This window comes from Salvelinus alpinus, chromosome 13, assembly GCF_045679555.1.
Source record: "Salvelinus alpinus chromosome 13, SLU_Salpinus.1, whole genome shotgun sequence".
Lineage (NCBI taxonomy): Eukaryota > Metazoa > Chordata > Actinopteri > Salmoniformes > Salmonidae > Salvelinus > Salvelinus alpinus.
In genome coordinates this window covers 10,501,468-10,507,610 of record NC_092098.1, presented here as the reverse complement: position 1 = coordinate 10,507,610, position 6,143 = coordinate 10,501,468, and the positions used below count along the sequence as shown (strand labels likewise).

At 42.5% G+C, this 6,143-nt stretch overlaps 1 pseudogene; it reads left to right on the top strand.

Annotated features, from left to right (window-relative positions):
- The first annotated feature begins 341 nt into the window (after nucleotides 1–341).
- On the top strand, nucleotides 342–2,049 carry LOC139537027 (B9 domain-containing protein 2-like; annotated as a pseudogene).
- Nucleotides 2,050–6,143: the final 4,094 nt, after the last annotated feature.

Genomic DNA, 6,143 nt, shown 5'->3' with positions numbered 1-6,143 from the left:
CAACTATAAGAGCATTAGGTAAACACCAATTATTGATTTAAAAAATAAAGTTTATAAAGACAAATTCCCTCTCTTGACATAAATATTTGATTCCCTTGTGGAAGGAAGGGAACACAGCGGTCAAAACCTTTTGCCGATTTCTCTCAACGTCAGCTTCCGTAGTTTCTTGTTTGGTTGCCAAGGAAATGAGGATCATGGTGGCTTCAGCATTTTCATCTGATTGAATCCAAGCGGTAGCTGTGTTTTTGACATTATTGTTTTTGTTTTACTGACTATGTTTTGTATAAAGTGATGTATTAAAACGTTCATCAAATGTTCTAGTTTGCTAACTAACTAACAACCATATTTCAGGCCAGCTATGTTGACGAATTTATCATTTGAACCTACGACTACGAGGCTAGCTGGCTAACGTTAGCCAGATAGCTAACTAGCTAGCTAATCCCAGCTAGCCACTGACACTGTAAACAGATGTTCAATTCAGCGTTATTACGTGCTTTACCTGCAGGCAGAGGAGCTGCACATATACCGGTAATGGCAGAGCTGCACATTATCGGTCAGATAGTTGGGGCAAGCGGCTTCCCCCAGAGCAGTCTCTTCTGCAAGTGGGGAATTCATACAGGTGTCTTGTTGTATTCAGATTATTTTATTGAGCATTTTACTTCACCTCATCCGTTGTGATTGTGATACTCAGTTTCCAACCACACGTCTATTTCGTTATGTAAGGGGGTGCATGGCGACTTCTCTCTGGGTTGAAGGAGGGGCAGACCCAAGTGGATTTGCCTCAGACAGGGGACATGGCATCCTGGAGTCATCCCATTGATCTGCACTACACCACTAAAGGACTGCAAGGTAGTTAGCTAGCTTCCTGACAATTTATAAGTAGCAGTTCATCACAGACGTCAATTAAAAGCTACATAACTTACATACCTACATCTACCAAGCCTAGCTTTCAGGTTAATAATAACAGGGTAAGACTGGAAAATTGTCAAAGACTCCAGCCACCCAAGCCATAGACTGTTCACTCTGCTACTGCACGGCAAGCAGTACCGGAGTGCCAAGTCTGGGACCAAAAGGCACCTGAACAGCTTCTACCCCCAATTCATAACACTGCTGAACAGTTGATCAAATGGCTACCCGGACTATTTGCATTTACCTTTTTTTGCACAGACTCTTTTACACTGACTCTATGCGTGGACACTCATTGGACTCTACCCACACACATACACTGACATTCCAACATATGCACACACGTTACACACACACATGCATATAGACGCCTCACACACACACTTTCACACTCTCCACATACGCTGCTGCTCTGTTTATTTTCTATCCTGATTGCCTTGTCACTTTTACCCCTACCTACATGTATATATTACCTCAACTACCTCGTACCCCTGCACATTGACTCAGAACCGGTACTTGTATGTAGCCTCGCTGTTGTTATTTATTATGATTGTTATTCATTGTGTTACTATTTTCTATTTTTATTTGCTAATTTTCTTACTTTTTAATTCTGCATTGTTGGGCTCATATGTAAGCATTTCACAGTAACGTCTACACCTGTTGTATTTGGCACGTGACAAATAAAATGTTACTTTATTTGACTTCTCTTCCCCATTAGGCTGGCCCAAGCTTCACCTGCAGGTTTGGCACCAGGATGCATTTGGGCGCTGTCAGCTGTATGGGTATGGATATTGCCATGTGCCCTCCAGCCCAGGGCACCACCATGTATGCTGTGTGACCTGAAGACCACTGGGATCCTGGCAAGAGCAGATAGCTCAAACCTTTGTGGGTGGAAGTCCCCAGCTGCGCTCCCCAGACATCATATACAGTGGGGCAGACAGATATAGGCTGCACACAGTGGCTATGGGCACTGTAGAGCTGGAGCTAGGCATCATCATGCGACACTTTGACAGATATGGTGTAGAGAGCTGAAATGTTGAGAGATGGGACAGAGCAATGGGTGAATGGAGAGAGGCCTGAATGGAGCACTGTATTGTTAGTGGGTGTGGATTTTGACCATATCTGCAATGGGTACATAAGACTGAGCAGGTCAGATTAGATATTTTGCCTTGTGAGATGTGTTGATGTTGCATACATACACTATAGATACAAAAGTATGTGGACACCAATTCAAATTAGTGGATTTGGCTATTTCAGCCACACCCATTGCTGACAGGTGTATAAAATCAAGCACACTGCCATGCAATCTCCATAGGTAAATATTGGCAGTAGAATGGCCTTACTGAAGAGTTCAGTGACTTTCAACATGGCACGGTCTTAGGATGCCATATTTCCAACAAGTCAGTTTGTCAAATTTCTGCCCTGCTAGAGCTGACCCGGTCAACTGTAAGTGATGTTATTGTGAAGTGGAAATATCTAGGAGCAATAACAGCTCAGCCGTGAAGTGGTAGGCACACAAGCTCACAGAACGGGGCTGCCGAGTGCTGAAGCGTGTAGCGTGTAAAAATCGCACTCAATACCAAGTTCCAAACTGCCTCTGGAAGCAACGTCAGCACAATAACTGTTTGTCAGGAGCTTCATGAAATGGGTTTCCATGGCCAAGCAGCCGCACACAAGCCTAAGATCACCATGCGCAATGCCAAGCGTTGGCTGGAGTGGTGTAAAGCTCGCCGCAGTTGAACTCTGGAACAGTGGAAACGTGTTCTCTGGAGTGATGAATCACGCTTCACATTCTGGCAGTCCGACGAACAAATCTGGATTTGTCGGATGCTAGGAGAACGCTACCTGCCCCAATGCATAGTGCTAACTCTAAAGTTTGATGGAGGAGGAATAATGGTCTGGGGCTGTTTTTCATGGTTCGGGCTAGGCCCCTTTTTTCCAGTGAAGGGAAATCTTAAAGCTACAGCATACAATGACATTCTAGATGATTCTGTGCTTCCAAATTTGTGGTAGGCCTTTTCCTGTTTCAGCATGACAATGCCCCATGCACAAAGCAAGGTCCATACAGAAATGGTTTGCTGAGATCGGTGTGGAAGAACTTGACTGGCCTGCACAGAGCCCTGACCTCAGCCCCATTGAACACTTTTGGAATGAATTGGAACGCCGACTGCGAGCCAGGCCTAATCGCCCAACATCAGTGCCCGACCTTACTAATGCTCTTGTGGCAGAATGGAAGCATGTCCCTGCAGCAATGTTCCAACATGTAGTGGAAAGCCTTCCCAGAAGAGTTGAGGCTGATATAGCAGCAAAGGGGGGACCAACTCCATATTAATAGCCATGATTTTGGAATGAGATGTTCGAGCAGGTGTCCACATCATTTTGGTCATGTATGTGTATGCTGAGAAGACCCCAACATGCAAATGTGTGTCTTTCCCCTCTTTCTCCACAAAGGGGGGGTGTGAGCCTTTAAACACCATCTGCCTTCCTGATTTTCAATATTTTATATTATTTTAAACATTTTATATAACTGAGGTATTTAAAAATGCAAACCAGATTTTATACTGTACTTAATTTCAGTTTTCTATTAACTTAAAAAAATATATATAGTAGAATTATGTAAATAAATCATTACCTGCATGCCTGTGATCTATAATCTAACCTGCATCATTTTGCTTTACAAATATTCCCTCAAAGTTTGCAAGTTTCATATCTACTGACACAATTAATTCACTCATCAATAATTTTATTTTTTGTAATAATATGCAGTCTTTAAAGTTTGATAGTATATTGTAGTAAACACAGGATGGAGACAAAATACACTGAATATACAAAGCATTAGGAACACCTTCCTAATATTGAGTTGCACCCCCCCCCCCCCAGTTTGCCCTCAAAAAAGCCTAAATTCGTCGGGGCATGGACTCTACAAGGTGTCGAAAGCATTCCACAGGGATGCTGGCCCATGTTGACTCCAATGCTTCCCACAGCTGTGTCAAGTTTGCTGGATGTCCTTTGGGTGGTCGACCATTCTTGATACAAACAGGAAACTGAGCACGAAAAACCCATCAGCGTTGCAGTTCTTGACACAAACCGTTGCGCCTGGCAGCTACTACCATACCCGTTTCAAAGGCACTTAAATATTTTGTCTTGCCCATTCACCCTCAATGCCACACATACACAATCCATGTCTCAAGGTTTGAAAATCCTTCTTTAACCTGTCTCCTCCCCTTCATCTACACTGATTGAAGTGGATTTAACAATAAGGGATCATAGCTCTTACCTGGTCAGTCTGTCATTGAAAGAGTTTTGTATACTCAGTTTTGTACTGCCAGTGTACAGTTGAAGTCAGAAGTGTACATACACCTTAGCCAAATACATTTAAACTCAGTTTTTCACAATCCCTGACATTTAATCCTAGTAAAAATTCCCTGTCTTAGGTCAGTTAGGATCACCACTTTATTTTAAGAATGTGAAATGTCAGAATAATAGTAGAGCGAATTATTTAGTTCAGTTTTTATTTCTTTCATCACATTCCCAGTAGGTCAGTAGTTTACATACACTCAATTAGTATTTGGTAGCATTACCTTTAAATTGTTGAACTTGGGTCAAATGTTTCGGGTAGCCTTCCACAAGATTCCCACAATAAGTTGGGTGAATTTTGGCCCATTCCTCCTGACAGAGCTGATGTAACTGAGTCAGGTTTGTAGGACTCCTTGCTCGCACACACTTTTTCAGTTCTTCCCACAAATGTTCTATAGGATTGAGGTCAGGGCTTTGTGATGGCCACTCCAATACCTTGACTTTGTTGTCCTTAAGCCATTTTGCCACAACTTTGGAGGTATGCTTGGGGTCATTGTCCATTTGGAAGACCCATTTGCAACCAAGCTTTAACTTCCTGACTGATGTCTTGAGACGTTGCTTCAATATATCCACATAATTTTCCTGCCTCATGGTGCCATCTATTTTGTGAAGTGCACCAGTCCCTCCTGCAGCAAAGCACCCCCACAACATGATGCTGCCACCCCCGTGTTTCACGGTTGGGATGGTGTTCTTCGGCTTACAAGCCTCCCCCTTTTTCCTCCAAACATAACGATGGTCATTATGGCCAAACAGTTCTATTTTTGTTTCATCAGAACAGAGGACATTTCTCCAAAAAGTACGATCTTTGTCCCCATGTGCAGTTGCAAACCGTAGTCTGGCTTTTTTATGGTTTCTTCCTTGCTGAGCGGCCTTTCAGGTTATGTCGACATAGAACTCGTTTTACTGTGGATATAGATACTTTTGTACCCGTTTCCTCCAGCATCTTCACAAGGTCCTTTGCTGTTCTGGGATTGATTTGCACTTTTCGCACCAAAGTACGTTCATCTCTAGGAGACAGAACACATCTCCTTCCTGAGCGGTATGACGGCTGCGTGGTCCCATGGTGTTTATACTTGCGTACTATTGTTTGTACAGATGAACGTGGTACCTTCAGGCGTTTGGAAATTGCTCCCAAGGATGAACCAGACTTGTGGAGGTCTACACATTTTTTTCTGAGGTCTTGGCTGATTTATTTTGATTTTCCCATAATGTCAAGCAAAGAGGCACGGAGTTTGAAGGCAGGCCTTGAAATACATCCACAGTTACACCTCCAATTGAATCAAATGATGTCAATTAGCCTGTCAGAAGCTTCTAAAGCCATGACATCATTTTCTGAAATTTTCCAAGCTGTTTGAAGGCAGTCAACTTAGTGTATATAAACTTCTGACCCACTGGAATTGTGATACAGTGAATTATAAGAAAAAGTACTTGTGTCATGCACAAAGTAGATGTCCTAACCGACTTGCCAAAACTATAGTTTGTTAACAAGACATTTGTGGAGTGTTTGAAAAACGAGTTTTAATGACTCCAACCTAAGTGTATGTTAACTTCCGACTTCAACTGTATATGAACTATAAAGATATTGTAGCCATGTCAGTCTTTTTAGATGATACTATGGATGATGCTACGTTTTTAGCACTTGCAGGTGAATTGAATTTAGCAAATCAACCAGTTATTTTAAGTTCTTCCATGTGTCTTGTCTTCCAGCAAAGCTAACAGAACAAGCAGCCCTGTGCTTTGAAATGGCAGAAGTTTCACAATGCTGCTCACTTCCTGGACTTAGTGTCATACATTTTTAGTGCAAGAGAGGAACTAGATAGAAATTCAAAGGAACTTGAGAAAAATATCAGTGGCTGAGGATGACTAGTAAAACAAACCGC